This window comes from Pinus tabuliformis, chromosome 3_2 (genome assembly GCF_031772625.1).
Source record: "Pinus tabuliformis cultivar Carrire ecotype Pingquan chromosome 3_2, CPIR1, whole genome shotgun sequence".
NCBI lineage: Eukaryota > Viridiplantae > Streptophyta > Pinopsida > Pinales > Pinaceae > Pinus > Pinus tabuliformis.
In genome coordinates, this window is record NC_142302.1 from 724,842,698 (window position 1) to 724,854,850 (window position 12,153).

The window sequence follows — 12,153 nt, forward strand, 5'->3', positions numbered from 1 at the left end:
GCCCTCTTTTCCCTTGAGATGTGGTGTCTATACTCTGCATGATCTCAAACATGCAGAAAAGGAAGCCACGAAGATTAAATCGTTGACTCTGGCGACTCTCCCAAATAGGCAGTTTGATCCAAACAAAGTTGCCTATACTGCACTAGAACAGGCCAAATTGACAAAATTTGACCATAAGGAAGATATGTTTGACGACCTGTTCTCTTCAGCTGAGACAATAAATCAGGTTAGAGCCTTGGCCAAAATAAAGTATAATGATGAAGGGCTGACTGAATTTAATAAACTTAGAGAGCAGAGGTTGCAAACTCTGCCTCTAGATTTACTAGCGACAACCCCAGCGACATCATCAAGCGAGCCTGATCGACAACAGTCAAAGGAACCTCCAGTTATAACACAGGAGGAAAAGCAGAAGAGAGAACAGGAAGAAAAGCAGAGAAAAGAAAAAGAAGAGAGCCAGAAGAGAGCGCAGGAAGAAAAACAGAGAAGAGAGAAAGAGGAACAGTAAAAGAAAGAGCAGGAGGAAAGACAAAAGAAAGAGCAAGAGGAAAAGGTGAAGAAGGAGTCCCAAGCTGAAAAGCAAAAACAAACCACCATTGATGTCAATATAGATACTCATATTGACCCTAAATTGCTCCAGGAATGGAAGCAATTTGATTCTATCATTAGTGGGTTGGAATGTTCAAAGGACACAGACACTTCCAAGACAATGGATACACAGGACATCACTTCATCATAGGTTTAGAGTGGAACCAGCAACCCACCCATTTCCAAAGAAGTTGAGATAATACCAAAAGAACCCTCCGACCAAATCATTTTGCAGGTAGAAGATATTCCTCCCCTGGATGTCTTCTACAGCCCAAGGCATAAAGTAGTGGTTAAACGACAAAGGAAAAGAAGAAGGACTGATCAACCTTCCCTTTTCCCAGAGCAAACTGTTACGGACAATGTGGTTTGGAAGGAGGAATTTGACCCCTCCGATGACCTGACAAAACTGTCGCAGTATGCGGGAGCCTATTCGGCAGCGACAATTGATAAGGCATCGGAGGTAAGTCTTCTACTGAAAACCAAAGATCAAGAGATTTTCTCATTACAGGCAGAGTTAGCTGAGACAAAGCAGAAGGCAGAGCAGCAATTGTTGACACAACAGCAAGTGAACAGTCAACTAACTCAACAATTGCAGGCAGAGAAACAAAGGATTGACCAAAGCGCAATCCAGAAGCAGAAAGAATTATCAGAGGCATTGGCACAATTAAAGGCAACAAATGAGCAAATAATGAAAACAAAAGATGAGCAAATTGCTCAATTGTCATCGTAGCTTGAAAAAATATAGGGCGTTCCACAAGTGGCTGAATTTAGAGCAGAAGCATTGCAAATAAACACTGCATTAATATCCCAAATTAAGCTTCTATGTCAACAAATCGCCCAGGCAGAGCCACTGTGTGAATTAACGGTATCCATAAATCAGCAGGTAGAGAAGGCTAGAACTGAATTGGATCAAGCCGAAGAAACCATAGCTGCATTTCTTGACTGGCAAGATTCTGATCAAGGACAAGTGGCGAATTTGCCCAGGATCCTAGAAACGCATAAAGATATACTCTTCACAGAATGGCAGTCCCAGTTAATGAAAGCAGAGAGGGCGGCTTCAAGATGTAAATCAACTTCCAGCAATCTAGTTGAACTAGTTAATCACACTCTCTACTTATCAAATATGATTTCCCAATGTACACCCGGAAAGTTGACAACTATAAATACATTGGAGCAATCATGTTATCCAGATTTAGAAGAAAAGGGGAGGTTAATCGCTGGGATTAACAGTTTAACCTGGGACACATATTGGTTCTTCCTGGTAAAGCCGCATTCACAGAGAGCCGCCCTCAAGTGCCTAACAGATGCAATCATGTATATGATTCCCGATATTGAGGATGCCACCTATGCCGCCCAGCTCAGCTCGCGCCTCAACAAACCACCTGAAGTAGAGCCAATGCTTGCGATAAGTCAGCTCAGATATAAAGGCAAGCAGCCTACTTGATGAATCATGCCGCCGACTGCCAGATCGCTGAAGAAAATCAGATCAAGATTGATTGATACCAATTTAATAGGATTTTTGTTTTATAGATAGGTAGATTAGTTAAGTATTTATAGACCCTTTCGTTGTTTTGGAAAGGGTCATAAAGTTTTGTACCAGACTTAAAGACTGAAGTTTGCACTATTGTGCTTCAGTCAATATTCTTTTATGAAACTGGACCAGTTGTTCTTAATTCGACAAGGAAGCTTTTTATGCAATTGTGCACTATTGTCTTTGTTGAGAATGTTTCTGCGTTGAAGGAAGAATTACAAGTAGCGATTGATATTGGGAGTGTCAAGCAGCTCATATGGTATTTCTATCTATGTCTGAATTCATTCCTTTCATATGAATTGTTATGTGATTATCTTTGCTATTATTGATTATATGCATGCGCTGTAACAGCAGATCTGTATTCCTTCCACTATTGGATGTTGTATGATGTGCCTTTCTTTTAATCATGTATGTGTCAATGATATAAATGCTAAGTGTGGCTATATTGCTTTAATCTCTTTGCTTAACCATTTAAGCATAGTAATCATGAATGAAATAATGTCTATGCCTGTTAAATGGAGTCATCTATATGCCTGTTTATAGACACGGATCATCAAGCGCTGCACTTTAAAGCTCAATAAGTTCCCGGGATAGGTTATAGTTCATGTATTCTTGTTAATAGTTTTAGTATTCGCTCACCGCTATCTTAGTTTATAAATCACCCATTCATCCCGTTTATCCACTTTTGGGAAACTGGTCCCATTATCCCCAGTCGGAGCCACTATTCCAAATGGAAAAGGAGCTGTATTAAGGTCCGGACCGGGTGGTTATCCCCAATGTTGTTGCAGCGATTTTCGAGGCTTCAACATTTTTGGCGCTAGAAGGAGGGCCCGACTGTGAATGGCACATAAACCAAAATCTATAAGCCATTCTAAGAGTAATTCTCCCTCCATACCCCTCAAGCTTCTCATTCGCATGCTGGTTCTCCAGTATCCAAACAAGAAGAAGAGGAATCAACTACCACTGCTCAAACCCATCATACTCCAGAAAAATTAAGTCTTGAATCACCTGAAGTCCAGTCTCTTATCCATAAGCTTCAGAGCTTCTCGATTTCACCACAGAAATCTGAGGTATCACAAGGCAGTGCGACTTCGCAGTTCAATTTACCTCACCCTCTCACCAGACTTCAGAGCGAAAAGCTCGGTATTGAACCCACTCAGTTCCCTTTACCCAAAAGGAAAAAGGCGAAGAAATTTACTGAAGGATCTGACAGTGAAGAGCTTTCATCTACATCCTCCATTGCATCTTCTCCTCTGCAAAGTCAACCATCCACTTCCCCATTACATATTGTTGTTCACCAGGGATTAGGAGCTTCAGCATCCCAACCTACTCACTCCTCAACATTATTTCCTTCCCAGACATCTGTAGTCCTAGCAGTAGTATCGACCACTGCTGCTATTATAATGGCAGATCCATGGACCAGACCTGGTGCAGTCAATATGCCTGCACCATTGCATCCATTACCAGATGCTCCTGAAAAATGGCTACCCAAGTTTAATCTAGATGATGGGACCCAGGCTGAGGAACACATCAATAATTTCATGTTGGCAGTAAACTTGAAAGGAGTAACAGAACAAGATGTTGTTGTTAGACTTTTTCCTTACACCTTGCAAGGATCAGCAGGATCCTGGTATTTTTCCCTACCCTCTGGTTCCATTACCAGTTGGAACACTTGCCAAGAGCAGTTTCTTACCAAATATGGAGATGATAGGTCTCTGGCTACCCTAATAAACGACCTCTCCAATCTTAGGATAGAGCATAGGGAACCAATTAAGGAATTTAATGCTCGATTCAATAAACTCCTGAATAAAATCCCGACAGCCTCCAAACCAAGTGAACAAATTCGAAGCGAATGGTATATAACAACCTTGCCTGCCAATATAGCCATTTTTGTAGATAGAGCTGGGAAACCTACCTTAGCCGAAAACATGAAAGAAGCGCTTGCTGTGGAGAAACGTATCAATGCTCTAGAAAAGAAAGCTGCCCTAGAAGACAGAAAAGCCAAAAAAGTCTCTTTTAAAGATGACTCAAGAAAGAAAACCTCAAAAGACCCCTATGACATGGAGGGTTTGCAAAAAGTCCTAAAAACTTTATCAAATGAAATGGTTGAAATAAAGAAACAGGTAGCCGAGACTTCAACCAAAAGACCCTTTAGGACTTATAAGAAAAATGAATCAAAGCCACCAAATGTCATATCTAATGCTGATTTAGAGCAAGATGAAGAGGAAGAGGAAACGATTTCACCAACTAGCGATGAAGAGCAAGAAGTAGAATGTCATGGAATGTGGGATTTTATACTCCCCAACTCCGATTCCGATAATGAAGAGGAAGCGTTCCTGGTCACTACTAGGAGTAAAAGTACTTCCGAACCTGTTCAGGTAACATCAAAGAAAAGGAGTGCTGGTGCCGCTACAGCCAAAGAAAAAACGTCTGCAAAGAAATCACCTGCAGCAGTTCCCCAAAACCAGCCTTCAACTTCTAATATTCCCTCAACATCTAAAACATTGGTGGTATCCGATTCAATGGAATACAATATTGTTGATGACATGAAGAAAACTAAAGCAAACATTACTATGTTTGAACTTAGTAAATTAAAGCATCAGCAGAAATTGCTTCTCAAGGAATTGAATGTTGTTCCCTCTGCACCTCTTCCCAGTGCTAAAGCTGCTAGTGATTCAGGCCAACCTCCTCCCGGTATGGTTGAAGCTACCAATTCAGTTCTGATTGGTGATAGATCAAATTCTCACACCCCACCTTTCCTATTGACCTATGATATTTACAACGAAAACCTGCACAACTGTTTAATTGACTCAGGGGCATCATCTAACATAATGCCAGCTTCAGTTTGTTCTAAACTGAACATTGAACCCCAGAAGTCTGGTATTCATATTGTACAGTTGGACAGGACCAAAGTACAGGTTTTAGGAGAAATTAATTCCGTAACTATTAGGTTATCTACTGATCCCAGAATAGTACAGAGGATTGATATTCTGATAGCCGATATACCTGAGTTTTACGGTTTAATTTTGAGTAGGGATTGGTCTGAGAAATTGCATGGGTATATTTCCACTGATTGGTCACATATGTGGCTTCCCTACAAGGGTAAGCCAAATAAAATAAGGATCGATCGGGAAAAACATATGACCCATACAGTTACAGAATTCGAACAAGAAAACCAGCCGGTAGCATTCAACAACAACATTTTGGGGAATTATTCATCAGAGTCATTCTTTGGCAACTTCGTTGCCCAACCCTCTCCGTTCTCAGTAAACCATTCTACATCTCAGATCGAAAATTTTTCACAAACAGATCGATCAAGATGTTTCAATGATACTGAGAAGTCTGTAAATAAAATCGTTAATACTTCTTTATTTTGGTCTTTATATTTCGATGGGTCCAAGTCTAGTGAGGGCTCAGGAGCAGGATGTATTTTGATTAGTCCACAAGGAGAAAAGACAATGCTGTCCTGTAGGCTAGAATTTGAATGCACTAACAATACAGCTGAATATGAAGCCTTAGTCCAGGGACTATATAAAGCAATCGGCCTTAAAGTGCAATATCTAAAAGTATTTGGCGATTCTGAAATTATTGTTAAACAGGTGAGGAATGCAATCCATTGTCTTTCAAATCACCTCAAGCATTATCAGTCGCTCGTACAAGAACTTACCTCGCACTTTTCCGCATTCAACATTTCCTCCATCCCTAGGTCTCAAAACTCGGCAGCCCATCTCCTAGCCAATGTAGCTTCCAAGCTCCTACCTTCTGAGGACTACAGCCCAGATAGATTTTTCGTAGAATTGCTTTTTAGGCCTTCAATTCCTGACAATGTCACTAATTGGAGAGTATTCAACCATGATGAGGATATTTTACAATTTCTAGCTTTTGAAAAGTCCTATGACAATCAAATTATTGAGGAAAATGACCATGATCTACAAATGAAACAAACGCCTCAGGAAAATTCAATCCCTAAGCCAGTTGTAAAGCTCGAGGATCTTTATGATATAAAAGACAGGTTTAAACCTGTAACTAATGCAAAGCTCCAAAGTTCTACCCTTAGGTTTGAATTGATAAATCTTGGCACCGAGCAAACTCCTCAAAACATTAACTTAGGGCTAGGACTATCCTTGGAAGAGAAGGAGGCATTCATTAGGCTGTTAAGGAAAAATAAACAGGTCTTTGCTTGGAAATACGATGATCTGAAGACATATGATACATCCATTATCCAGCATACCATTCCAATGCTTTCCGATCAGAAACTGATTCAGCAGAAGTTAAGAAAAATACATCCAAACTTAGAGAGCCAGATAAAATCAGAACTTAACAAACTCTTGAAAGCCAAGATTATTTTTCCTGTTCGACACTCAAACTGGGTCTCTAATATGGTGCCAGTCAGAAAGAAAAATGGCGACATTCAAATTTGTATTGATTTCAGAAATTTGAATAAAGCGAGCTTGAAAGACAATTTCCCATTACCTACTATGGAGCAAATACTTCAATCAGTAGCAGGCTCTGAATTGATGTCCTTTCTAGATGGTTTCTCAGGATATAACCAAGTCCTGGTTCATCCTGATGACCAGCTTAAAACCACATTCAGAACAAAATGGGGAACATATGCATATCAGAAAATGCCTTTCGGACTTATAAATGCAGGAGCGACATTCCAAAGAGCTATGGATATAGCTTTTAAAGGGTTGATTAATAGAACAATAGTCGTCTATCTAGACGATATTACTGTATTCTCTAAGGAGAGGTACAATCATTTGCATGATCTAAATCAAATTTTTCAGTGTTGCAAAAGATATGGTATTTCTCTTAACCCTAAAAAGTCTTTCTTTGCTCTTGACCAAGGAAAGCTCTTAGGCTTTATTGTGTCCAAAGATGGCATTTATATTGATCCCGACCGGATCAAAGAGATCTCTGAAATCCCTTTCCCACACAATAAAAAATCAATGCAGTCATTTTTAGGCCAGATCAATTTTGTTAAAAGATTTGTTCCAGATTTTTCTCAAATTATTTTGCCACTTCAAACAATGATTAAGAAAAATTCAGTCTTTAAGTGGGGATCAACCGAAAAAGAAGCTTTTGATCAAATCAAGCAATCAATAATCAATGCCCCAGCCTTAAATACTCCAAATTTTTCTAATCATTTTACATTGTATACCATCGCATCCAACTTGTCTTATGCTGCAGTACTCACGCAACTAAATGATCACAATCTCGAGGCACCCATTTCATTTTTTAGCTCAAATTTGCAGGGTGCTGAATTGAATTACTCTGAAGTAGAAAAACAAGCCTTTGCTGTATTTAAAGCAGTCAAACATTATAGACCCTTCCTTTTGAAAACCCACACAAAAGTTATAGTTCCTTTCCCTGCAGTTAGGCAACTATTAATCCAAAAAGAACTGGGCGGAAAAAGGGCAAATTGGGTCACAGCGCTTCAAGAATACGACTTAGAAATTAAGCCAGCAAAGATTGTTAGGGGCCAAGGTTTTTGCAGGATATTGGCAGGAGCATCCAACATTCCAGAATCAAGCGATACAGATCAAACTGAAGAAATCAACCAGATAAGTGTTACTGATTCTGAATCTCAATATGCAGATTTAATCTTTTATTTAAAGAATGGTTATGCACCTCCAAACCTGTCTTACAAAAACAAAAGGGCCATTAGGTTAAAAGCAAAGAATTTTACAATTATTGATGATGTGCTTTTTAAGCAGAATTACGATTCTATTTTATTAAGATGCCTTGAGAAACCTGAAGCACAAAAGGTTTTGCAGGAATTACATGATGGACCAGCAGGAGGACATTTTGGAGCTGACACAACAACTCACAAAATTATTCATGCTGGATAATATTGGCCCACTCTGTTTAGAGATGCCCACGAATATGTAAGGAAGTGCCTCAATTTTCAAACTTCTAGTGGAAGACAACGTAAATCAGCTTTCCCTCTGCAACCAGTCAACATTGAACAACCATTTGAGCAATGGGGATTGGACATCATTGGGGAAATTACTCCACCATCTTCCAAACAGCATAAGTATATCCTTATTGCTACTGATTATTTTACTAAGTGGGTGGAGGCAATTCCTTTGAAGACAACAAATTCTGAAGCAATCATTGAGTTCATAGATCAATTCATCATTACCAGGTTTGGTGTCCCGATTGCTCTTGTTTTTGATAATGCATCTTATTTCTCAGGTAACGCTATGTTTGATTTCGCTATTAAAAGAGGATTTAAATTGAAATATTCTGCTAATTACTATCCCCAGGGTAATGGCTTAGCAGAATCTACTAATAAGAATCTGATCAAAATCATTAAGCGAACTATCGAACAAAATCATAAAAACTGGCATAAATCCTTAATGTTTGCGTTATGGGCTGATAGGATAACACATAAAGCTTCTATAGGATCTTCCCCATTCAACCTTGTGTATGGAAAAGAAGCAGTGCTTCCCACAAATCTTGTTCTTCCTTCTTTAGCCCTAGTACAGTTCATTGAGGAAACTCCTTCTTCTTCTATTCAGCTTAGACATGATCAAATTCTAAAACTAGAAGAAGAAAGAGAAAAAGCCAAGGTTATTCATGCCAAACATCAGCAAATAATCAAGGCAGCTTTTGATTCAGTCTCATCCGGTTCAAAACAATTTCAAGTCGGTGATTTAGTTCTGAAATGGGACAAAGCCCATGAGGACAAGGGAAAACACACCAAGTTCTAGAAGATGTGGCTTGGACCATTTTAGATCTGTGAGAAGATAGGCCATTCAACCTTCATGTTGCAAGATTTATCAGGTTTGAGAGATTCTCTCCCTGTTAATGGCCTTATCTTGAAGAAATTCTTTAATTGAGGAGGTAACCCCTTCTCATTTTAGCTTGATAGAGTTTTGTAGTTTGTAGAACCTTTAGGAAATAAAGTTGTAAGATATCTTCCATTGACCTTTTTCTGCGTTCGAAAAATTGTCCCACAAAAGTAGTATGGATACTTGCTTTTAAATAATAGAGCTCATAACCAAAAGAGATAATTTCTAGGAAACTAGGTATCATTGTATTTTGAAACCACATTTCAAGTTTTGTGAACTCCTCTCAAAGTTTATAAGTATTGTAAATCATTTTCTGTTTTTAAATTGGTCTCAAAAGGTTATCAATATCAAGATAGAAGCTAATCCAATTTCAGCATCTTCAACTCTTACCCTGTCATCCATTTACTCTTAAAAGAGAAAATTGTCCATCCCATTCACTAAAGTTTATGATTACTCAGAGTGTAATTCTAAAATATTTGATACAAAAGATAAGAGGTCTTATTACAAGCCTGCTTACCATGATCATAGGGAAATAGTTTAACCGAAATTACCAATACTGCACACCATAACAGGGTAATGGCTTAGCAATTTTAAGACAAAGGGTCTCATCACGAGCCAGCTTGTTCGGTTAGATTACTACCAGTGAATGGCATTGTCAATAACTGGCCACCAAACCAGGACAATGGCTTTTTATCTTATCAATAACAGGAAAAGAAAGAAATACAAAATATGAAAAAATGTTTTGAATTCATTCTGTTAATCACACTCTTAATTGGATGGAAAAATGGACAATAACATGGTTAAAAGGTATCCTTGTCGAAACTATGAATGTTTGCTGGCAGCAGAGGCTCTACCTATGACAGAAGAGTTCACTATAAAAGCTGATTTGGAAAGGTTTTCTGTTTTATCATTATAAACCAATAGAGGCCTATTTAAAACTTAGAATGTATCTATTTTCTTAAAAAAGAGAGGAAATTAGCAAAAATAGATTCATATTATATACGTATATACCTAGTTATATTAGAATTTTCCCCTTTGATTAGAACTCTATTTTGAAAAAGTTTAAGTATTTCTATGCTTTTCAGAGATAACTGGTTCTTCCAGCGAATCGCCAATTGTTGTGCTCTACAACAACCCCCCATTTCATATCATTTTTATTTACAAAATTATCATATGAAATGGGTCCCTTTAGAAGTTAATTGGTATCAATATTGTATTGTTCAAAAAGGTCCGATAACCAAATGAAAACATTATATAAAAACCTTTTGAAAAACCCATTTTGATCAAATAAAACAATCTTTTATCATTGCGATAAAGCGATCGCAAGATCGCATATCGCAATGACATAGAGAACACAAATAAGTGACATATTGGTTTCCGCCGATGCGATATCGCTATCGGCTATCGGCGATACTCTATACGCAGTCTTAAAGCACCCCAAGCCTTTCACCCCGATGCGATGCGATATCGCAATCGGCAATCGGCAATATCCTATGCACATTAATAAGGCGCCCAGGTGATGCAGCCCGATGCGATGCGATATCGGCTATCGGCAAATCGGCGATATGCTGTCCCTGTCATATATAATCTCCATTCTCCTGACGCGATGCGATATCGGCTATCGGCGATCGGGGGTTTTAAATGGTGTCAATACAAGAGGTTAAAGCTCTCCCCGATGGCCGATTGCGATAAAGCGCAACTTTCAAAAAGCCATTAAATGGAGGGATATTATGATCGAATCATATTTAAAGCTCAATCTGTTAAGCAATGATGCACCTGCGCCTAACCGCCAAAACATCCATAGCACGCTTAAGCAGGCCATTCGGCCGAATAATGATATAAGGGGCATTTAAGATTGGCAGGTTTTAAACGGCCATTTAATGAGATCGTAAGTCCTAAAATCCTCCCATGGATTGTATCTGCGCCCATTTTAAAATCTAATCCCTTATTACGCATCAGTCACCATAGCTCATTAATTTGAAGTTTTCATTGCAATTCTCCGTGTTACGTTTATTTTTGCCTCTGCGCAAAATTCATCCCAAGGAGAAAGCTCAAGCAAAATGGGGAAGAAGTCCAAGAAGACCACAGGCACTTCCGCTGCGCCAGCTGCAGGACAAGCTGCCACTGACAAAAAGAAGGGATTGATATCCGATACTACGTGTTCGGGTCTCGTCAGAACTACTTGGCAAGGTACCTACAACCTGATTGAAGCCGAAGAACCAATAGTGACAACAGTAGAAGCTACTGCAGATTCTACTCGGAAATATGAGGGTACTCTCAAGGACTTAGCTGACTCCTTCCTTCACCGGATAGCAGCTAGAGAACAAATTCTCCCATATACTGATGTAGTGCGGTGGGCGATTGAGGAAATCCCAGTCCTGGATAGAACCTTTAGCACCAGAGACAGGAGAATTTTTGGGTCATTCAGGGCGGATGATCTAAGGCAAATGTATTATTTTCCTGAGCCAGATAAGATATACAATAAGGCATTCCTGGAGAAATTCGCAAACGAAAATGAAGTTGAATCCGAACCTATCCGGGATTGGAGACAAAATCTGGCAAAGCACAAACATGAGTCTTCTGGTAAGTACTCAGTCGATTCCCTGGCTTCTCCTTATTGCTATGCTGGAATAATGATGTGTAGATTATGGGGATTGCATGACTCTGCCAATATTACCATAGAAATGGTTCCCCTAATGGAAGCAGCATGCAACAGTGTCATCATGGATTGGGCCACTATTCTCTTGGATAAGCTAGCCTCAGCTCTTCTTGAATTTAGGAGTAAGACCCGCATTTCTGAAAGGATAATTCCCCCATTTTATTATAGTGCCTTTATCTTATATACCTTGTGTTTTAATTCTGAATTTCCTGTGCTCACCTGGAGGTGGAAACCACAAGACCCCATGCCTATTCACATATACCATCAGAAATTATGGAAGTCCTCTTATAAACACCATTTGTATCAAGTCTGCAATGGTTTTATGTTACCTGTTCATTATTCTATTTTTGATAAACCTGCTCCCAAGATTTCTTATCAAGCCGAAATTGACTTAACCTCAATAGGAAGATGGTTCGGGGAGGAAAACTTCACTTATATAAGAATTTTTGGTAGTCAAGCTGAACCTCATGTCCTCCCTTTATACATACCAGATAAACTGTTGGCGAGAGAAATCTCTTACCAGATTATGGCTGAGAGTGTTACACAGACTCTCAAGAAAAATAAGAAGCAGGGCTGGCCCT